Consider the following 24,859-nt stretch of genomic DNA (forward strand, 5'->3'; position numbering starts at 1 on the left):
CCCCAATCCCAATCCTTCTCCTTCCCCCCTCCCCCCCACCGATGTTGTAAAGCTCGTTTTGGACATGACAACTTGTACTTCTCATTGTTGCAACAGGGTTTATCCACCTTCTTGAGGACTGTGGCAACTGGGTTCTTCCTATGGTTCTTGGATTATCAGTTTGGGTGCGGTTTCTTGGCCTTTATTATGGTCTTGTTGGTATTCTATGTGATATTTGCCATGATAAACTGCTACCCATATTATGTACAAACATTGCTTGTTAAATTTGGCGATCAGATATTAGTCTAAAGTGCTGCCATAAACATCTACGGTATGATCAAAATTTGAAATAACACTTTTAGGCATTCTCACTATGAAGAAAGGATTGCTCCTCCCTCATGCAGCTACTTAAATACTCCATTTACAACATTTCAGATTTATTAATTGGTGTCATCAGTCCTACCAGTCCAATATCTCCTTGGCTCTGTCATCACAGATAAACCAGACTATTCTTAAGAAACAACCTCTCCACAGGAGCCATGATGATCGTGACAGAACAACTGTTGCCCCTATATTCTCATCTGACTATGAAAATCCATTAAACCATAAAGCTTTTACACGTCGGTGAGACGCTCATAAAAATGCAGACTTCAGAGCAAAGGGAAAATCAGAGAGTTATAAATGGCTTGGAGAGACATCGATGTCAGGGTAGCTGCCAGATGTTGGCATATCTAAAGTCAAGGGAAACTTGATTTGAATTTTGATTCATCTGAAGAGAAAGCATGATAATTATTACCTATCCAGGGATTATTGACCCATGGACACTACTGAACACTTCTCTAAATTAAGAATTATTTGAGCTAGGGAATCTAATTCCTGACTCAGAGAAATCACTTAATTAATACCAGCCTATTAATATGATGGTACTGAACTGAGAAATAAATGGAAATTTTCAAGTTGAAATTGGAATCAAGTGTTACTTTGGCATTTGTGCTCATTCACTTACAGCGTATAATTCAGGTTATACACGTCTTTCAATCCTGCCAAATTCATGGCACAATGGGAATACCTCTCCTCTACCCTCTTGATCATGCTGCATTATGGCAACGTAGGACTATTGAGGTCTGATCATATATGTTCACTTGCAATGTTCAACAGTGATATTTTGGAAATGTGATTTAGCTAAAGGTTCATCTTTAGTTAGAATCTCAAACTAATATCCTTTTTATGTCTTTAAGAGTAACTCATAGTTGTCCTCTTAAAAACCTATGACACTGGAGATTTCATACATAGAGAATCCCCTCCCAATAACATTTGATTTTTTCAGCATAGAGTAAATACTACATATATATATATATATACATATATAAGATATATCATATACATATATGATGAAACAGAGATTCAGAAAGTGGCTCCAGCAGCATCTAGTAGCCAGCAATCAGTGGCCTGAGATTTGAACCCAGACTAACTGCATGAGGAGTTTTTAATGTCTACAATTGATGGCTTTCCCACTAGTGAAAGTTCAGTGTGAATTTCATCCCCCTCTTTGCATCATTCTGTGCATCAAGAAGCTTCACAAATGTGATTCCTTAGACTGTCTGAATGATTGAGTGAACTTCAATGCAAGGATTGTTAGGTTTCTCTGAGATACTCTTTCATTGATAAATCTCTCAAAGGGAATAGTCCAGGAATAATAAATCGAGGCATCTTGGGGACCCATGAGAATTTACCTCGGTGATTGATGGAATGAGCTGGCTGTCACCTGCATAGATAGTAAATAAAGCCATGGAAATGCATGTGATTGCCACCTGAAAATTGACATTGGTTTGTTCATTTTCTTAGGGGAAGAATACAATCGAAATGAGGGTTGCTGAGAGGAACTATAAGAATGATTGATAGAAAGAAACAGAGTTTAGATTAGCACACAAGAAAGGAGAATGGAAGGTTTTTTTATTATTATATTACAATAGCTTCAAAGTATGCAAGCACTCTTATAGAACACAGAGAGAAAGAGACAGAGACATAAGGGAGGGGGAGTGAAGATACACAAAGAGAGAGAACGAGAGAGAGAGAGAGGAAAAGAGAGAGAGAGGAAGGAGGGAGGAAGAGAGAGGGAGAAACAGATGTGCTCTCTGCCCTTAAGGAGCACATGATTTAATTAATTGGTTAAAAATTAATTTGCCCTGAGTTGAAGAACATGCACATGAACAGCAGGGGCACATGTTAATCATTCACCGCCACCTTTGCTGATCATTTCATATAATTTGTAAATGGGTCTTCTAAGAAGAAAATTCAAGCTCTCCTGATCAGGAAAGTTTAAACAGGAGACAAAGTGCTGTATGCCAAAAATAGGCAGGAAAGTAATTCTTTAATGTAAAAATGAAAGAAAAGCCAAAAGTAATCTCTTGTTATTGGACGAAGTAAAACAGTTAATGCTGTAGTAGTGGATAATCTTGGTACCAGATTTTATTAAGGAAATAATTTAGAGAATTGATGTAAAGGAAGAGACACTCTGGGGTTATTTTAATAGTACTTTCTCTGCCTGATGGTTTACCCTGAAAAATTGACTTCATTCTTAAGTTGCATGTGATATAGATCGCAGACACTCTAAAATGTTTGATATAAAACCATCAAGCTTCCTTTCATGTTAGGGGAAGCCTTGGTCAACTCTTTAGAAATTAATTCTATATCAGCTTCCAAATCACAGTTACATGGAAATTATAATGAGATAAAGTAAGCACTGCAAAAGGAGGAAATAACAGGTGGTGAAAGTTTTATAAGGTGAAAGGAAAATATTCACTTGAAATATCATAACAAACCATACATTTGGACCTCTATAGGAAATTGTGAATAGTCCCCTTTGTGATGTTGCCAGCTGGAATGAGCTGTGTTTTTAAAAGTCTTTTCTAATTAAGTGTTCTGAACTGGACTGTAGGGTGTGGGATTGGCTGTGTCCTCAACTCCCAAGCTGTTTCTAGCATTTACTTCCAGTTGGAGAACTTTAGTATGAAACCACACTTCTAGCCTTTCAAGTTGGAGCTGTTAAGAACTTGCTAATAACAGTGGGCTTATCATCTCTTATGAAAATACTTTTCTTTCCCAGAACAGTTCCCAGAGGGTGACTTGGCTCAAGGCCCACATTACACAGGGGAGGCATTCACCTAAATGTATGTCAAGTAATTTTGAATGAATAAATGCCAACTACAACCAGAGAACATGTCCTTCCTAATGAAATTCCCCAGTGCCAAAGCCATCCCCAAGGGCCTCCTGATGATAGTGACCCAGAGTCCAAGCTTAGAAATTCTGCCAGTGGCCCTTTGCCATTTAGACAATCACAACCCATCTTCTCACTTGAGTTTGAGGGCAAATAATGACTGCCACTCAGATTTAATGATAGCTTCACTTTGAAGTGCTCAAAAGAAAAAAAAAGATACCCTAAGTACCAAATAATGCCCTTCTTAGATGACCATGATCACTTGAGATCAGAAGATGAAACAGGAAGACTGTTTGGTAGTGTGAGCTATTTATTACACATCAATACATCGGCTCTTCCTTTTCAGACACAGGATGTCACTGGGAACTGGCTAAATTAGAAGGTTAGAAAGTTCTAATCCTTTCCTCTGTGGACAAACAGAGGTGATATTTTATTATATACACTTCTGCTCAGAAGAAGCTTTAAAGATGCCTTATACCCAGGACCAGATGGGCTTTAAAACCCTCCAAAGAAGCATTTCACATCTGGACTGATGTTTTCCACTAATCCTTGAAGACTGCATTATGCACATTGCCTTTTCATAGCTGAGATTTAAAAAATTCCCTTGTACACTCCATAGTGTCCTTTTTTAAATATTATTTTTGGCTTACTGTCAGTTCAATGTCTTGATTTAAAGGTGTTAGTAGAAAAAAAAAAAACAACCAACCCTAACAGAACTTCATTTGAAAAGGAAGGGTGCCAAAAGACATAATGGGTTCAAGTCAAACTCAATTCAGTTCATACTTATGTTTTAAAGACAGGGTCTCTCTATGTAGCTGAGTTTGACCTGAAACTCCCAATCCTCATCCTTCAGCCTCCTTAGTGGTGGCATCACAGTTCTTTGCCATAAACCAAAGGGTCAGCCGTGATTTCTGCCAAGTTTTAAAAACAAAGGCAAAAATAATATGTCAGTCAATTTGGGATTTAAACACGTATGTGAAAGATAACATCAAATTAGTTCACAGCTAATTAAGAATGTATATTGGTGAGAATGACCTATTTAAATTCAAGGAGGAAAAGAGCAGAGTGCAAGTTCATCTCAAATTTTAAAAAGTCACTCTTAGTTTAGGAATCTGCAAGAAAAAAATGTTTTAAGTTTGGTTGCCTGGCTATTTTGCTTATTTGTAAGGATTTTCTTTTGCATTTTGTATTTATTTTCACTTGTTCTTTTTTCATATTCATATGCTATCATAAATGCTCATCTCTTATTAAATTCGTATCCAAATAGAGACAGTGATGTGCATAATCATAATACAGTTTCAAATGGCAGATTGAATCCAGTCTGCTTGGTACAGTACTAATAATTTTAATGTTTTGATTATACAAGTGACTATGACTGGCAAAACAGAGGCAACATCAGCATATGGACCAAAAAGACCAGACAATACATGTTTGGAATTAACGATAACATCTGAGATTTGGCTGGTGTCCATCTCCTAAAATATAATATTAATAATAGTATTATTGCTATTAAAGGAGAAGGTACCAGAAAGACTTGCTCCTGGAATCATTTGAGAAATAATACCCTGAGTTCTTTTTTTAATGTAAGTTTTTTATTGTGAAAATACTGTACAGAGGGGTTACAGTTACATGACCTGAGTTCTTTAAAGGAAAATTAACAGAGACTGTGGAGTAGAAACTAATTATCTCTCAAATCTGTATGAACTAATTTCTCACAAGAACACATAATTTTACCAAGAGAGTTGGTCATATGTAGATCAGAGGTAAGTGCTGACTTGGGGGAGAATATTTTGCAGTGATGCTCAAAAAAGAAAGAAACTTGTTGTCACATTGAAAATTCTGTCATAATGACTAGAAAGAATGAGACTAATTGCCTTTTTGAGACTAAATTCATCTTTGGAAATTTCTCCCATAGTCTAGGAAATAAAGCACACACACACACACACCTCACATGAGAAAAACTTAATTTAAACCATGCCTAAGCCCAAAGAACCCTTTAAGTACATTTCATACAAGCACAAGCATGCATTTGTAACCATGTATAGTTTATAGTTCATTGGGTGAAAATGTTCTAGTAATATCCACTATATTCTGTGAACTGTGTCATGAAAGAGGAATAACATTATAAAATGTCCAAAAGGCAGATTGGTTGAGATCATGGTTCTAGAATGGTCCACTTATAACAAGAGGCGGATGTAATACTTTATTGCAGGCTGTGTCTGACCCTCTCAGCAATACAATGATCTGAAAGTAATATCTCAAAGGAGGTTATCAATAACCTGAGGGGCGGCAGCTTTTTGTGGTTTTGTACAATTTGTCTCAGATGACAGGCTTCTGGGGACTTGGTTTCATTTTATACACAGCATGTAGCACACACACACACACACACACACACACGCACACACGCGCACACAGACACCTGTATAATCATGCTATAAACAAAATAACTATTTTTGTGACACAAGGAGATTATCAATGTCACACATTTCCCATTTTCAATTACTTTTGCAATTATTTATGTTGTAGCAACTTAAAAGAAAACTGGACTATTTAACACCACACATTGGAAATTGTTATTTGATTGTATCAATATTCTAACACATCCCTCTTCAAAATGAGCAGAAACATCTCATTACCTAAGCTTTACCTGGGGAAATAAGGGTCTGATTATCAATAGAAGTTTTCCATCTAAAAGCCTAAATAGAATGGACTAGAGCCTAATTTCTGGGGAATTTCCTACTACCACCTCTGTATATCCATACTGGGTAATTGAAAAACAAACAGATATAGAAAATCTCTCTAAGAATATTAAATTAATCCTCTGTGAAATTTCATTATTTTATCCATAAATGGCATGGCAGGGGTTATAAATGTAGGAAGATAGCAATTGTATTAGAACTAGCTGCAGTATAAAATTTTAAAGTATTAAATCTCATCATCAAGATGGATTTAGAGACACCCCATAAATGTAGGATTCGATTTTTGATTGAATCCAAGCCTTATACCCAATCGCATGACTACTTTGTACAATAACCCACCGGGTGGGGTGAGGGGGTTGTGGCATGGCAGGGTGGAGGAAACCAACTCCTGGTACCAGTTACAGCAAGCTTTTAGTTAAAGTCTTGCTGAGTAAACCTAAAAGTCAAACCAGGTCTTAACCAATTTGATATCTTTCACAGAGTTGATCTAGTAAGCTACTTGGGTAAAATCTTTACTACATGTTTATTCATGAGTGAAAGTAGAAGTGTCAGTAGATGACCTGAGGCATTCAGAAACATACTTGCTAAATAAAAATTAAACATCAGTTTCTTCCAAATAAATAATTTACTTTCATCAAATCTAGTATGCTGAACTGTGGGGAATGCAGGTGCTAAGGGAAAAGAATCTCTGCAAAAATGTCCACATATGATGACCAAAATGTTCATGTGAGATGCTAAGTTATTAGATGGCAAGTTGAGAGAAAAAAGCCCAGATTAAACTTGAAATGAATCTGTGGCAATTCTAAATATTTCCAATTATTAACCCGTGAAAAGGCCCCCAAATGGAAAAAGATCCCTGCAAATTCTACACTGCGACTTACTTCAAGGCTATGTGTATCTAGTTCTGTTCACCCGCTAATGTCTTAGACATACTGACTCCATCCAGTATTTTGGTCTTTCAGTAACAGAAGGCAAACTTTCTATTTTGTTAAAAAAATATTGATAGTGGTTTTTTTCTCCATTTTTGATGCAATTTAGTAGCAGAATAAAAAGACTTCTGGAAACATAAAGGATCAAGAAGCCCCATTAATCTGTCTAACATAGAGACAATAATTGCATTTACCAAGTCTATCCAGATAATTATTTGGACCTCTGCAGTCTACTATGTCTTGTAACTTTTTCAGGAAATTTGGATAGTAAGTTGTGGTTAATTTTGGTTTATATTGATCAATTGTAGTTCTTCCCACAGTAATAGTATCCCATCCCTAGTCCACAAACTATGGATGTGCATTTTTTTTACTGGAACAATTGGTAAATAGCTTGCAGGAGCCAAGGTAAACATAAATGGCCTTTTTCATCTAAATACGTGTAATCTATTCTGTGATTGTTTATTTTCATCAGAGTTACAGGTACCTTCTCATTGAAAGTTCTTCTGACTGAAAAGGTCTTACAACAGATTTTCAGGGCTCCCAGCTTTTCCTCCTAAGATATTTAGAATCTGTTTCACAAAGGAGAATTTTTGTTGCTGGTGGTGGTGGTAGGGCTTGAACTCTGGGCCTGGGCGCTGTCCCTCAGCTCTTCAGCTCAAGGCAAGCACTCTACCACTTGAGCCATGGCGCCACTTCTGGTTTTCTGAGTGGCTTATTGGAGATAAGAGTCTCACAGGCTTTCTTGCCTGGGCTGGCTTTGAACGGCGATCCTCAGATCTCGGCCTCCTGAGTAGGTAATCCACCAGTGCCCGGCCAAAGGAGAAAAAATTAAACTGTGGTTGCATATTCCCAGGTAATTTCAACCTCAGAAAAGGTCTTAGAGTGTTTTAAGTTCATACTTCAAGTAGATTATTGACATAGAGACTATCTATAATTAAAAAAAAATAATCTGAGTGCTAGAGGCTCACACTTATAATCCTAGCTACTCAGGAGGCTGAGATCTGAGGATTGCAATTCAAAGCCACTCTGGGTAGGAAAGACAGTGAGACTTTTATCTCTCATTAATCACCAGAAAACTGAAAGAGATGCTTTGGCTAAAAGTGGTAGAGTACTAGCCTTGAGCCAAAGAGCTCAGGGACAGCACAAGGCCCTAAATTTCAGCCCCATGACTGACAAAAAAAAATAATAATCCCAACAAAATCTGCAGAGGGAGAAGAATCCCATTCCCAACATTAACACCATACTAGATGAAAATGTCCAGTTTTCAGCAGCAAAAACAAAGCATAAAAAGGAAGAATAAAAATAACATATTTAAAGAAAAAGAGAATTGTCTCTGGAAAGCCCAGATAGCAGATATACTAGAAAAAATTTAATGAACTTTCTTAAAGAGGAACAAGAATGAAAGTAAGATATGGTGGAAATCAAGAAGATGATTCATAAACAAAAAGGAAATATCAATGAAGATAATCTGAAACAAAATCCAAAACGAAATTCTGGACTGGAAGTAGTACAGAAACTGAAATGAAGGTATTCAGAGGCAGATATGAGTAGACAGAACAAAGAATCAGTAAACCAGAGCAATGAAAAGTATTGAGTGTGAGGAACAGAATCCCAAAAAGGACTGAAAAAAAGAACGAGTCTAATGAATGGTGGGATAACCAGTACATGTCCTGTGGAAATTTCTGAAGAAGAGAGAAATGGAAAAAGAGTATTTTCAAGGATAACAGCTGAAAAGCTTACAAGTTTGTTGAAAACATGGACATAAATATTCAAGAAATTCAATGGACACTGTGTTAGCCAGCTTTTGCATGACTCTAAGGAAATACTTAAGGCAACTGGTATTTAAAGGCAAACATTTATATTTGGCTTACAGTTTTGAAATTCCTGTCCAAATTTGGCAGATTCATTGATTTGGGTTTCTGGTTCAGGCTGCATATCATGGCTGGCTCATGTGGGGGGGAAAAAACCAACAACACTTATATCACAAACCACAAAGCCGAGGAAGAGGCAATACCATTTGATGGTATGCGCCAATAACTTAAGAACTTTCCATACGGTCTTACCTCCAAAACTTCCATGTCATCCTCTAATAGTACCACTGGGAGAACCAGTGTATCTTTAGGGCTCATTTGACAACCAAATTATATAGAAAGCTCCAAGTATGATGAACTCATATTCACACAGAAACAACTTTAATCAAATTGCAAAAGAGAAAGAATCTTGAAATTAGAGTGACCTATCATATACAGAGCAATGTGAAGATGATTAGATTTTTAAGATGAGAAATAAACGTTGTTAAATTTTTCACCAGAAACTTTGAATTCTAAAGTGGAATATATTCAACGTATTGAAAAAATATCCAAAATTCTCATATAGCTCCAAATAGTTCCAATAAGAGGGTTGTAACTTTAAGATCTTACATTTTATTCCCCATATCATAACCACACATATTACAATAAATACTATACCGAAAAGAAATAAGAAAGGGATTTAAAGGAGATAGAATGTAAGAATTGAAGAAGGGAAAAACAGCTCTAAGCTGTATAGAAAAATATAGCCTAATCATGGAGATAAATTTCTCTTTAATAAGAATTTCTTTTTGAAAAGTTTATTTTATTTTAAAGATGCTGTACAGAGGGGTTACAGTTACACGAGTAAGGTAATGAGTATATTTGTTGTCAAACATTGCCACCTCCTCCTTTGTTGTTCTCCTACTAGCCCTTCTCTCCCACACCTCCCTCACTCCTTCTCCCCTGCCCTCAGAAGTTGTAAAGTTCATTTCCAACATAGTGTCTTGTGCGTATCACCACTGCAATCATCCTGTGTCCTTATTTCAGCATTTTGTTATTCCCCTTCCTCTCTCCAGATAAGATAAATGTATATACAAGATGCAGGTACTAAAATCAAATTCAGTGACAACAGGGGATATACCATAGGGGGAAGAACATACAAAAAAAATTATATAGTACATTAAAAACTACAACAACAAAGAAAAACCTCTTGTGTCCATATGAAAAAAAGTCACATTAGGCCAGACCCAAAGAAATATAGGCCCCATGGTTTCCTTTATTTGTAATCATTAGTATATGTCTAGGATAATCTTATCAGATGAACAGAAAAACTCAAAAGCTATATATACATATGACCATATAAGATGATGCTAAACAAAATGAACCCCAAGGCAATAAGAATTTCTTTAAACAGATTAATCTGTCTAGCCAGAGACACAGTGGCAGACTGTTTTAAAGAGGTACGCTAAAACTATGTGCTGTCTATAATGTCTTTAGACTCAAAGATACCAAAAAGTTAAATGCAGAATGATGGAAAAGGGTAATTTATACAAATAAAGAACCATAACAGAGCAGGAATGGCCATACTGGTATCATACAAAATAGTTTTGAAGGAAAAAATGTCACACAGGAGACAATAATACACAGTAAAATACAGGAAGAAGATATAATGATTATAAACATTGATATATCTAGTAGTGAACCATAAAATATATAAAAAGAAAACTGCCAGAACTGAAGGGAGAAGTAAACAATTCTACAGTAATATTCAGAAACTTCATTATTCAGCTTCTTCTCTCTCAGTAGTATATAGCGCCATCAATCAGAGGGTAGTTAATGATATAGGGGACTGATTAACTAGATATGACATCCATATGTACAACACACTATTGAACAGAAAAGAAACCTACAGTCTTCTCAAAAGCACCTACCTATCAAGTACAAAGCCTTGAGTTCAAAACCCCAGTAAAGTAAAACATAAAGTTCACAAAATATTAGCAATTAAACAACACACATAACACATTCACACTTGTCTTTGTTTTTTGTCTGTTTTCAGTTCTAAGTACTGAACTTATGTTTTTATAGGTACAAAGCATACACTCTACCTCTCAGGATTACACCCCTCCCCCGCCCTTAAAAACCAGTAAGCCATCAGGATATCAAAGACAAAAATCAAAAAGGACAATGGAAAAATACATAGATATTGAACAAACACAAAGCACAGCATTCTAAAATTTACAGGATGCAGAGAAAATACTGCTGGGGCTAAAATTTATGATGATAAATATTAAAAATGAGGAAAGGTATCAAATCAGTTACTTAATATAGGAATCAAAGAAACTAGAGACAGAAAGAATACCTTAAAACTTCCACTAGAGAGTAATAATGAAGATTAAAGCACAGTATTAAAGCAAAGTATATTAAATGCATTATATTCCAAGCCCAAGTGGGAACTTTTCCTGGAATGTAAATATGCGGTGAAGCAGAATGAAGTTGTAATATTAAATAAATAATGGCAAAGATTACAGGATCAACTCAACTCATGCACGAGAAACATTAGGCAAAATTTAAAACCCATTCTTGTTCAAAACACTCAATAAGCTGGGATCAGTAGGAAAGAATCCCTACAAACTAACAGCTAAAACAGCAACAACAACAACAAAAACAGTGGCTGGGAAGGTGGCTCAGTTTTAGAGTGTTTGCCTTGCATGTGTGAGGCCCTGGGTTCGATTCCTCAGCACCACATAAGCAGAAAAAGCCGGAAGTGGTGCTGTGGCTCAAGTGGTAGAGCGCTAGTTTTGAGCTGAAGATCTGAGGGACAGCACCCAGGTCCAGTGTTCAGGCCCCACGACGAACCAAAAAACAAAACAAAACAACAAACCCATAAATATTATATTCATTGGTGGAACATTAAAACATTTTATTCTAAAATAAGAAGCAAGAAAGTGGCAATTTTCTTTCCTCGTTTTTTTATTCAATATAGTACTGGAGGTTATATCTGGAGCAATTAGACAATAAAAAGGAATCAATGGTTTCCAAGTTATAAAGAAAGTTTACAGATCTAAACTGTAATCTTCCAGTATTAAGACTAAGATTATTTACAGATGATTTGATTTTGAGTGTAAAATACACTAAAGATTGCCCCACAATAAAAACCCTGTTAGAACTAAGAAATGAATTCTGAACAGTAACATGATGTCAAGTGAACACACAAAAATGAGCTGCATTTCTTACACTGAAAATAAACAGTTATGATAGTATATTCCCAAAAATAATCTCCCATTCACAATGGTATCACTAAGAATAAATTCTTAGGACTGTCCTTAACCAGAGTTAAGAGCTGGGAAGGTGGCTCAGTGGTAGAGTGCTTGCCTTACATGCATGAGGCCCAGGGTTTGATTCCTCAGCACCACACAAACAGAAAAAGCCAGAAGTGGTGCTGTGGCTCAGGTGGTAGAATGCTAGCCTTGTGCTGAAGAGGTCAGGGACAGTGCCCAGGCCCAGAGTTCAAGCCCCATGACTGACAAAAAAATAAAAAAGAAATACTTGTACAATGAAACTATGAAACACTAATGAAAAAAATACAACAAAAGCTATAGGTGGAAATATATCCCACATTTGTGTATTAGAAGATTTGATATTGTTTGTGTACTATCTATCAACATATTCAAAGTAATTCCTCTCAAAAATCCCAAATCTTAAAATGCACATGGGACCTTGAAGATTTAAAGGAAAAATCCCAACTGGATTTCAAATTTTATGAAAACTATAGAGAACAAAATAATGAGATACTTGCATAAAAAGCAACATATAAACTTAAGATGTAGAACAAGTGACCACAAACAAACTCTCTCACGTGTGTATGGTTAAATGATTTTTCAAATGTGTATCAAGGCTATTTAAAAAGGAAAAGACAATTTTTTTCAACCAATAGCACTGGGAAGACTGCCTATATACATGCTTAAGAATTATGTGAAACTCTAACCTAACACCATATACAAACATTAACTCAAAATAACCAAAAGTGTAAGTACTATGACTTCACCTAACAACCCCTTCGAAAAACATATAAGGCAAAACTTTATTACACTGGATTTGGCAATATTTCTTTTGGATATGACCCCAAAGGCTCAAGCACTAAAGAACAGACAAATCGAATTTCATGGAAGTTGAAAGAAATTGTGCACCCAAAGTAAAAGTTATACAAGTTATAAAATGAGAGAAAATTGTAGGATTCTAGCAGATATCTGATCACTGTTGAGTATCTAGAATTAGATATCTCTTAAAACTCAACAATAACAACAACAAAAATAATGTCCAATCTATTTTATAGTGGACAAATGACTTGAATATGCATTTCTTTAAAAATATATACAAATATAGTAAGTACATAATTATTCTACATAGCAATAACTAAGGAAATAAAAACCAAAACTGCCATGAATTACAACCTCATACCTTTATATTAGTTACTGTTAAAAAATTAAAACAGCTACAAGATTGGGAAAAGTGGAACCTTTATGCACAACAGGCAGCAATATTAAATGTTACAGCTGCTGTAGAAAGCAGTATGAGCATCCTGCAAGAACAATATTAAAGGGGCTGGGAAGGTGGCTCAGTGGTAGAGTGCTTGCCTCACATGCCTGAGGCCCTGGGTTTGATTCCTCAGCACTACATAAAAAGAAAAAGCTGGAAATGGGCACCATGGCTCAAGTGATAGAGCACTAGCCTTGAGCTGAAGAGCTCCATGACCAAAAAAAAGAATAATATTAAAAATGGAACTTCTTATAATCTAGCAATTTCAGTTCTTAATATATTCCCAAAGTAATGGACAGTAGAATGTCAAAGTGACACTTGTGATCATTTTTAATGGCATTCACAAATCTAAACTGTGGCAGCATCCCAAGCATCCAGTGTCAGATCACTGGATAAGTAAAATAAGGTAGATGCACAAATTATTCTTATAAGTGCTAAAAAATTTCTTGAGGACCTTTGACTTATATTGTCAGTCACAAAAGACAAATTTTTTATTATCTTATTTCTCTGAGGTATTTGGAGTTGCCAAAATTATAGGAACAAAAACAGAATGGTGATTGCCAGGAAAGAAATATCGTGTGAGGATTTGCTTACCACATACATAGACATGTATATAGCTATACACATATAATTACCACCATATTAATAATAAGAACCAGTCAGCAGCCATTTATTAGACTCTTCATCCACAACGCCAACAGAAGTTTTGTGTTTTTCTGCGATGACTGAGCCTATGAACCCCAGTTCTGCCCTCAATGGACCCCAAGCAGATTTGGTCATCAATATTTATCTTGGGCCTTTCATCAGTATTTCCTCATCCTGGCTAGATAGCCTAATACCTAAAAGCCTGATTCAAGACCAAGTGACTTCTCAGGAGAATTGTTAACATTGCCTTTATTCCTTTCCTGACCCAGAAAGGTTGTTAGATTCAGCATGTCAGGCAGGTGAAACACACGGATTGAAACTCAACAAAGCACACCAAATAAGGGCAATGTGTTATTACATTTGCCAGACAGAGGGGAGGACGGCACTCTTGGAAAGGCCCACAGAAAAAAGGTGTTGTCTGGAAAATGTGTGCTCAACCACTGAAGATCTGGACCTAAGGGTCAAGGTCTAACTAAAGTCTAGGGAATAATCCACAAGGTGTCCCATGAGGAGTCTTGGTTGGTGGCTTTGGAACAAGCATTTACTCATTCCAAGCATCATTCTGTAGCTCCAAGCTGGCTAGACTGGCATGTCTATAGCTCATACAGATTTGCAGAGCAGTGGGAGAAAGACAGTATATTGCAAGTAGGTGTCCCATGAGGAGGTAGGCAGCAGGAGGCAGTTATATAAGGAGGATATCTTGATAAATCACATACAAAAACAAAAGGTAGGCAACATGACTGGGTCGATTGTGCCAGGAGAAAGTTAAACATATTTAAAATGAATACAAGCTGGGCGCCGGCGGCTCACGCTGAAAATCCTGGCTATTAAGAGGCTGAGATCTGAGGATCATGGTTCAAAGCCAGCCTGGGAAGGAAAGTCTGTGAGACTCTGATCTCCAATAAACCACCAGAAAACCAGATGTGGCACTGTGGCTTAAGTGGTAGAGTGCTAGCCTTGAGCTGAAGAGGTCAAGGACAGCACCTAGGCCCCATGACTGACCAAAAAAAATGTATACAATTACAACATAAAATTATAAAAAATTCACTATGGCTCTTGTGCTGGCTTCAGCTGGACAGTACTAAGCCTAGGGACTGGAATCATGGGAAGGCTGCTCAAAGCCATTCAGGTCATTACATTCTTGCTGATAATGACTAATCAGCTGGGTTATATTCTGGGGTGTGAGCCAGGTCACCTACAAATGACCTCACTGTGTGGATTGGATTTCCATACAATATAGTAGCCATGATCCAAAAGCCAGTTTCCCTAGAAAGAAAGAGCCAGATGGAAACTGTATCACCTTTTTGTGTTCTAGACTTACAAGTGTTTCTTCATTTGTTTCTATTTATTGAGCAGTCACAATGACCTACATTCAGTTGGTAGAAATTAGACTCTACATTTTGATAGGAGGAATGTCAGGGTTCTAATACTGTGAAGCTAGGAATATACAATTAATAGTTTGTCTTTACCTTCTTTTTATTGTTATTGTAAAGGTGATATACAAAGGGCTTATAGTTACATAAGTCAGGTCATGAGTACATTTCATTTTGTACAGTGTCACTTCTTCCCTTGTCTTCTCCCAGTTTTTCCCTCCCACTCTCCTCCCTGACCTCCAACAGGGTATCACTGCTACATTTGTTATCTCTTTGTCTCATCCTTTCTGTGTTCCCCCGATCCTCCCCCAAAGAGATAAACTTACATATAAGGCAAAAGGTACAGAAGTACAAAACAGTGACAAAGGAGAAAAACAAAACAAAACAAAAAGCAAAATAACAAAAAACCTTTTGTTTCTGTTTCTTAGAGTTCATTTTGATAAACATGTTCATTTCCATATGCATGTAGCTGTTAAGCCTTTGTGATCCTCTCCTAAGAATATCCTCCTTGGGTCTCACTGTGTGAGTCCTATATGATTTATCATGTCTAAGTGTAATTTTTTGTCTTTTATCACCCAGTGTGTTTACTTGGAGACTTATGGGCACATTCTAGTCACAATACCTTCTTTTCTTTTCTTCTTTTGGACATGTTTTATTTTCTCTTTTCTTCTTTCATTTTTTTTTGTTGGTCATGGGGCTTGAACTCTGGGCTTGAACTCAGGTGCTGTCACAGTTTAGCATTAAAAATGAGACAAACAATTACCTACTTAATTATGAAAAACAAAACAGTTCCCAATTGATTTATGAAAACATACCTCATGAATATTTCCTATGGTTTTTTTCACAGATGAACATTAAAAAAAATCGAATCAAGGCCACATGCAATGTCACATGCCTGTGATCTCAACTTCAAAAGAAGTATAGCTAAGACAATCATGGTCCAAACTCTGTCCAAGTGATAAGACCCTATTCAAAGAATTACCAGAGCTAAAAGGCCTGGAAGTGTGGCTCAGATAGTAGAGTGCTAACATAGTAGGTACAAGTCCTAGGGTTCAATCCCTAACATGGCCAAAATAATAATAATAATGAATCAACAAAATCATAAGAATAATTTGAAAATCATGAGGATTCCAATGCTCTATTGTTTATAATAGTAAAATTCTAAAACAGTAAGTGGCTAGGACTGAAAGTCTGTTTGGCACATTTATATGTGCGATAGATATTCTAGCAGACCCAGAGTTCAAGCCCCACAGCCTAGTATATGTGTATACCTACTTTCATGGAAATGTTCTTTAGTTTCAATAATATATATGAAATAATTTGTTTTAATAATAGAGGGGCTGGGAAGGTGGCTCAGTGGTAGAGCGCTTGCCCTGCATGCCCGAGGCTCTGGGTTCGATTCCTCAGAATCGAAAAAAGCCGGGAATGGCATTGTTGCTCAAGTGGTAGAGTGTTAGCCTTGAGCTGAAGAGCTGGGGGGCAGCGCCCAGGCCCAGAGTTCAGGCCCCACTACCGCCCCCTCCCAAATAATAGAAATAATTTGAGTAACTTACCCATTTTCAAAAAAGATACAAAATTTCTGTTCTTCATAACAGTCTTTCTATTGTCTCCCATTCCATAGACAATCTCTAGAAATGAGGGAGGGAGAGGGAGAGAGAGAGAGAGAGAGAGAGAGAGAGAGAGAGAGAGAGTGCTAGTCCCAGGGCTTGAACTCCAGGCTTGGGCACTGTCTATGGGCTTTTTTGCTAAAGGCTAGTGCATTTCCAATGATAATTCTTTCTCACATTGCTAACCACTATGTAAATCAAGAAGATGAACTTTAGAAGGATCAGAACATATGAGAATTCTTGAGAAATGGAAAAGGAAGACAATTGGAAAAAAAATTAATGTCCCCAAACAAAGATTACATTTCTGTTATTATTATTAGCAAATTCACAAGCAATACCAAGAAAGCTGTATGCACCAATACAATAGATATTGGGAGTAAGAGAAGTCCTGTGTTTATTAATCAAAAAGTAGAGATTTGAGATGCATTGTTCAAAGCTAGCTGAGGCAGAAAAGTCCATGGGATTGATATTCTCCAATTACCCAGCAAAAAGCCAGAAGTGGAGGTGTGGTTGAAGTGGTCAAGCACCAGGCTTGAGTGAAAAAGCCAAATGAGATCAAGAGGCTCTTATTTTAAGCTCACTATGTATACACACACACACACACACACACACACACACACACGGGCCCCTCAAAGGGATGTGCATTGGGCGATCTGGAGGCAAAGGCAAGCTGGCAAGCTTCTTTTTACCGCTCTTAGGCTAAATTCACCAGAAGGTTAAGCGTGATGGAAGGTGTTAAGTAGTGAGAACTTGGATTCAAAGGAGTCATCTGGTGCTGCTGATTTCCATGGTGCTCATAGGTGGCAATTTACCATGAGTGATGAAGATTTGCAAAGAAAACCTATCCTGGAAAAAAAATTAAGGCCTCCTCCAGTCCTTACCGCAGAAAAACATAAGAGATGACTTAAGAAGAACAGATCACCAGGCCTCAGAGAGAACACACTGCACTGTTCCTGAGTCACAGGTGACTTGTTGAGGCTAATGGTTTCATCCTTACTCAAAAGACAACCTGCTTTCATCTATTGAAAGCACATTCATAGCAAGTGCTTGAACTCTTCTTGCTGTCATGAATTAACCAAAAGCAGGAGAGCACCCTGGCACATCTGCCATCATTTTGTGTTTGGCATTAATCTACATTGTCTACAGTCACTTTGCAATTACTTTTGTTCCAGGAAAGATAGAACTGATCTATTAACATATATGTAAAAGGGGCAAGAACCACCTCTAATGAACAGCATCGACTGGCAGGACAGACCATTCTCAAATGAGGACAATTACCTGTAATAACGAGGCTGTCCCCTGGGGTAGAAGTAATCATCTCATGGGAACAGATGGTTCCCCTCAAGTGATGACAGTGATGATCATTTTTCTAGAATCCTTGGAGGACCACAACTGAGAAAATGACCACACTTGTAAGTAACAGGCCACATTTGCAAGTAACACTCTTAAACTATATATACCTTTGGCCTTGTTCTCCCACCTCTCCTATTGAAAACTATTGCTCATGTCTGCAGTCCAGAGAAGACTGAAAATGAACTGAAGTCTATCTTCATATGTCTATGACACCTGATAAATTCCCTTTTCTCTGTCTTTAATTATGTCTTAATTTGGTGTATAGGGACAAAGTGGCCAGACCAGGTATTTTCCTGTTTTAGTAAACTCTCTTGTCATTATTATTATATTTTGTATCTTTCCTGTATTCTTCACTCCCTGGATGCAAAGACCAAAAGAGATAGCTGTGTCAACTCTCCAGTAATAGTACCATAACGATGACATATCCCCCAAGCCTCCCCAGCATGAAGGAAAGTGTCTTGGCAGGGCATACACTATGAAAGATCATCTTATTCCTCCTCATAAGCAGATGAATTGGGAAATCCAGGAAGAGATCACAGTTATGAGGATTGGAGCAAACCAAGAATCAGCAGTCTTTTGAGGAATGTCAATGCTTTGCTGTTCCTTTAAGAATAGAGATGGGAGAGCAAGGAGGACAAGATGTTGAGAGTGAGTACAATTTATATCCTCAGAAATGGAAGGAGATAGTTGAGCCATAATGAAATCAACCAGATAGTGGAAATTAAATTAAAATTGTCATCATTTAAACAATGCTCAGTGGCTAGGCTGAACAAAAGAAAGGCCACAGTTCAGAAGAAGCTAGTGAAATGGAGTATCTATAGTAAGCCCAGAAATGTTCTCTCTCTCATCATTTGTCCTCTTTCTCTCGCTCATTTGTTTTCTCTTGTTCTTTTATTTATCTGTATTTTAAAACAGAGTCTTACTATGCAGCCCAGGCTGGCCTTGAACTTGCTGTCTTCCTACCTCAGCCTCTCAAGTGCTGGGATGATAAGTATGTGCTAACAACACTTAGCTGGAATGTTCTACATTTTAAATAATTGTAGAAGAGACTTATATTACTTGAGAGCACAGGCTCTGAAAACAACTACCTGGGTTAAATGTGTAATACGAACAATGTGACATTAGAAAAGTCATGTATTTTTTGGCTCATTATTGAGCTGTTATCTCTGAGCTCCAAATACCTCCTCTAACACTCTTCATGTGGAGTTGGAACTAGCACTTTGTAAACATGACTTCTCAATTTCTCATTGTTTTCCCATAGATTCATATTTACAAAAGGGCACAAAAGCCCAGTCATTAAGAGGCAGGAGGCAGAAATACATGTATAATAATATATAGAAAATTACCCCTAAACCTGAAGATTATGAAAAGACTTAATTAAAAGAAAAATAGAATACTTTCATGAAGCCCGGCACTGGTAGCTCATGCCTATAATCCTAGCTACTCAGGACACTGAGATCTGAGGATCACTGTTCCAAGCCAGCCTGGGCAGGCAAGACTCTTACCTCCAATAAAGAAAAGCAGGAAAAGCCAGATATGGCTCAGTGGCTCAAGTGATAGAATGCTTTGAACAGAAAGGAGCCCAAGGACAGCACCAAGCCTAGAGTAACCCCATGACTGGCAAAAAGGAAGGAGGAAAGGAAGGAAGGAAGGAAGGAAGGAAGGAAGGAAGGAAGGAAGGAAGGAAGGAAGGAAGAAAGAAGGAAGGAAGGAAGGGAGGGAGGGAGGAAGGAAGGAAGGAAGGAAGGAAGGAGGGAAGGAAGAAGGAAGGAATGAAGTTCTCATGAATATAAAGTTACAATACAAGAAGTCCTTAGTTCTTTCAAAAGCATTAAAGTCAGAAATGCCACAAAATTAATTTTTTATGTGCTTGTTCTGGGGCTTGAACTCAAGTCCTCTCATTCTTGTTTAGCTTTTTCACTCAAGGCTGGTGCTCTGCCACTTGAGCCATACTTTACTTCTGGCTTTTGGCTAATTGGAGATAAGTGCCTCACTGATTTGTCTGCTTTAAACCTAGAAACTGAGATCTCAGTCTGCTGATTAGTTAGGGAAAGACATGAGTATTAAAAGTTATTCTTTGAATAGGAAAGAAGAAAATGAAGGCATGGAAGATTATAATGACTAAAACCTGCTTTGTGGAGAAGGCTTTGTAAGAATACCTCCTAGGGAAGGCTTGTCTGAAGGTCTTCATAATACATCCCGAACTGAAAGCAACTCTTTTTGCCTACTAAGACTTGATCTGAAAAGGAATCCCTCATTTCTATTGTTCAAAACTTAGGGTGTAACTTCCTAATTAAATGAGTTGAATATGAGTGAGTTGGGTCTCGTAATTCAAAGAGACATAGTTATTTGGATCAAATATTCCCAAGTGATGAATAATCCTGAAAGGGATAGATGCATAAATGCTGTCTTGTTAGTCTAATAGCAATATACAAATCACTTCTTTTAATTGTAAAAGACTACGAGCCACCATGAGTGTGATATTTCTGAAACTATCAAAGAACCGTAAATATCCACAAGCACCAGAAGAATTACTTCAGTTGCAAAAAATATTAATATGGTCAAATTTTACCAAAAGAGTAATTATGATTTTACTGTCTCCAATATATCTACAGACATATTAATTGTGCCAATATTAATTTTTATTTCAGTAGATGAGTTTTGAGAAAGGATGAGGTTTGGTAAAGGGATGCTGGGTGTAGACATATCCACGGTTTTACTTTTTGAGACAATTTTTTTCCAAACAAAAGGATTGTGCTTGTTTGTCCGTGTTGTTAGGAAAGAACAGATTTATCTTAAACATATCAGTTTGTTATCTTTTTAAATAAAAGACAAATCTGGTTTCTAAGATGCTATATTTTGCATTTTTAACTACTAATGAGGAAAATAATCTTTCCATCTGTTTTCTTTTTGTATTTGTTGAGGGAGATTATAATAGATGCAGAAGAAAGGTAATAAAAATACCTTGGAAAAAGATAGAACTAAACTGGGCTGGGTGGAGAAGTGAAGATAGCTCGATAGCAGAAGGAAAAACTGATAGAAATATGGTTACAAATATATAGACATATTTATACATCTGTATGCGCATGTGCATTTATAATATGGCTCCATATATCTCTCTAGTTATTCTCTAGTACTGTCATTATACATACATTTTATGTTATTTTCATATCCTTATATCATTCATTTGCCTGTTAAGAAATCCAAAGCTGGAAAGTGTTTAATTTACGAGACCTTGAAGCACAATAGTAGTTATGTATGTGTGTGTGTGCATGTGTGTATTGTGTGTGTGCATTAATTAATGTATCCCTTAGTCTAACACATCTTTGGGCTACTCTATTTTGCTTCATGTAGAGAATCTGTGCTTAAAAATATTGAGATAGAAAATGAAGACTATATAAAAATGGAATCTTTGTAAACTCTGCTAAGATTTCCCAAAATGAGTTCCCTGGTAGTGATCCGTTTTCTGGTGCTAAGTGGATTTGGTTCTAGTTTAACTCTCTTTACAGAACTGTTCATTCTTGGCTAACAATCTATGATATTACTATATTTCCTATACAATAAATGATTCACCCAGAGTATTTACTCCTTTCATCCAAACATTCTAGTCTATCTATAAAGATTAAATTAATCATCTCTGCTAGCAGTCAATAATTGAAAGAATTAGTTTTTTTAATAACTGGAGCAGAGAAGGGGAAATTTCAGGCAAAGAAATACATTTTGCTTGACTAGTGTTCCATGTTGCTTTTTATAATTTGTATTCTCTGTCACATTCAGTGTCTTTGGCCAAGGGAAGAGGAGACAGAACACATTGTCTGATCCTTGACTGCTAACACTTCCGGAAGAAAGCTAGATGATGGTGATTAATTAAGATACAATTTCATTGTAGCCATGCTATTTTAAATTCTCATCATTTAATTTCCATAACAATTTGATAGGGTAGATAGTCTTGATTCCTTATTTTACAGATAAAGAATAAACATAGAGAAGCTAAATAGTAGTAATTTCCTTTATATTGAGTCAATGTTTAGGCATTGGGAAATCTTGCTTATTTATACTTATTGTCTAATATTTTTCCATATACATTTTTATTTTATTTAATTTTTTTCTTATGTGGTTGTACAAAGAGATTTCAGTTCAACCTATCCGTTCATATATACAATGCATGCTGATCATTGTCATCCTTCTATTGTTCTCCCTCATCTCTCCTGGCAACACATATTTTTAATAAATTATTGTCCAAATTGCCATTGTATGGTTTCTCAAAATGAAGAAACCACTGATCATAAGTATCTGTCATATCTGGGGACTAATCATTGTGGTTTTCCACCATGGTTTTGGTAAGTATGATGATGAGAGAAATAAAGAGAGAAAGGAGAGAGGGAGTGAGGGAGGGGAGGTAAAAAGGAGGTGAGAGAGTAGAGAGGAGGGAAGGGGTGGACAAGGAACATCCTTCACTGATGACATGAACAACAATGTGCATCTTATCATTGGCCAAGAGCTACAATGGTGCTCGCCAGTGATGCCTGGGATTGGGGAGCAAAATGTAACTCACACATTGTACTACTAAAACATTTGATCACTTGGTTAGGTATCTGGTTTTTCTTTCATTGATGCTTTTCACAGTGTACCCTATTTCTTTGAAAGACTGAAATTTTCCTTCCGCATATGTCCACGAGAAGTTAAAATTGTTTCCCAAATAGGAGCAATTATTTTCTTTCAAGATTAATGACAAGAAAATAGGTAATCATGTGGAGTGACCTCTTTAGATCTTTCTGAAAGCATAAGCTATATTCATGCATCAATATTCAATATAAGTCACAAGAATTACATCATTATGCTTAAATAAAAAACACTTGAGAATGTAAACTTATTATCACTAATAATAGGCTAATATTTTCATATACAATCCAAATGCTTATTTCTTATTAGCTATTTTTTATATTGAATGGGATTGATCCAGAAATTCAAAGAGAATAACACTATCAAAGAGAAAGAAATTATAATGATATTAATAATGATTATAAATATACGTTTAAAATAAGGCTATGTAGTCTAGAAACCAGAGGGTTATTTGAATATTTTTTATTATCTTTAAGTAGTTGTACAAAGGAGCTGCCATTCACTAAAGAAGTTTATGAATAGAGTCCATCTTGATCAATGTCACTCCTTCAATATTTTCACATACCCCTTCCAATCTACCCCTTCCCTTATCTAAATATAAGGATATGTATTGAATTATTTTGCCACTTAACCAAACAGTTTATGTATATAACACATCTTGATCTTTGTCATCACTTGAACATCCTCACCTCCTTCGATCCATCCTTTCTCTTGTATTTCTCAATTCTGCGGTACAAACAGTGAATTCTTGCTTACATTCTCTCTCCTTCTCAAGTTCATTCTTCTACTACTCTCCTCTCGGCCCCAAGCTGTACTCTTGCAAGAATCCATTTCCTAGTATTTACTTTGTTGTTGTGGTTTTTTACTTAATCTTTTAAAAGAGTTATAATATTTTCCCTTTCCATAGAGTCTGTAACACTTCAGTTAATTCATTTGTAACCCATTGCTTATCACCCTGTATATTCACTTGTATATTTATAACACATTCTAGCTATCACAAGTCAGGACAACAATGCAACCTGTTTCTCTGGGTCTAGTTTACTTTGTTTAACATATTTTTTCAATTATTTCAATTTCCTTACAAATGGTACAGTATCATTCTTTCTGTTGGATGATAAGAATACCATTGTGTATATATACCACATTTTCTTGATCCATTTGTTCACTGAGAGACATCTGGGCTGATATCATATCTTGACTATGGAGATAATGCTGCAATGAACATGGCTGTGCTGGTAGCTTTAATGTGGGCTCATTTGTGCTCTATTAGATAAATACCCAGGTGTGGAATTACTGTAAGGGTAGCTCTATGCTTACTTTTTTGAGGAATGTCCATATTGCATTCCAGAGTGGTTGAACAAGCAATTATTCTCACCAACAACGTAATAGAGTTCCCTTCTGGCCACATCTTTGCTAGCATTTGTTATTATTTGTTTTCTTGATAATGGCCATTCTAACTATGGTGAGGTGGAACCTCAATTTTGTTTTGATTTGATTTGTTTTGTTTTGCTTTGATTTGTTTGATTTATGGCCAACTATGTTGAATATTTTTCCATGTGTCTATTTGCACATTTTTAGTTCTTTTCTTCTTTAAGTCATTAGCCCATTTATTAATTGGGTTGTTGTTTAAGGATTTAATTTTTGAGGATTTAATTTTTTTGAGCTCTAAGTATGTTTTGTATAATAGGCCCTTGCCTGGTGTATAGCTGGTAAAAATCTTCTCCCATTCTGTGGGCTTGCTATTTAGCTTATTAGCTATGTCCTTGGATCTGCAGATGCAGTCTATCTTTTATTTGTTGTGACTGTGGATATTTACTTAGAAAGTTTTAACCTGTGCCTAGGAGACCTAGTATTTCCCCTACCCCTTCCTATAATATTTTTATGGTTTTCGACCTTACATTGAGTCTTTGATCCATTTTGAATTGATTCTGGTAAAGGTTTATATATTAGGATCTAGCTTCAATTTTTTGATGTAGATAGCCAATTTTATCGGCACCATTTTTTTTGCGGGGGGGTCCGGTCATGGGGCCTGAACTCTGGGCCTGGGCACTGTCCCTCAGCTCTTCAGCTCAAGGCTAGCGCTCTACCACTTGAGCCACAGCGCCACT

The sequence above is a fragment of the Dipodomys ordii genome, unplaced genomic scaffold, assembly GCF_000151885.1.
Source record: "Dipodomys ordii isolate 6190 unplaced genomic scaffold, Dord_2.0 Scaffold2, whole genome shotgun sequence".
Taxonomy (NCBI): Eukaryota; Metazoa; Chordata; class Mammalia; order Rodentia; family Heteromyidae; genus Dipodomys; species Dipodomys ordii.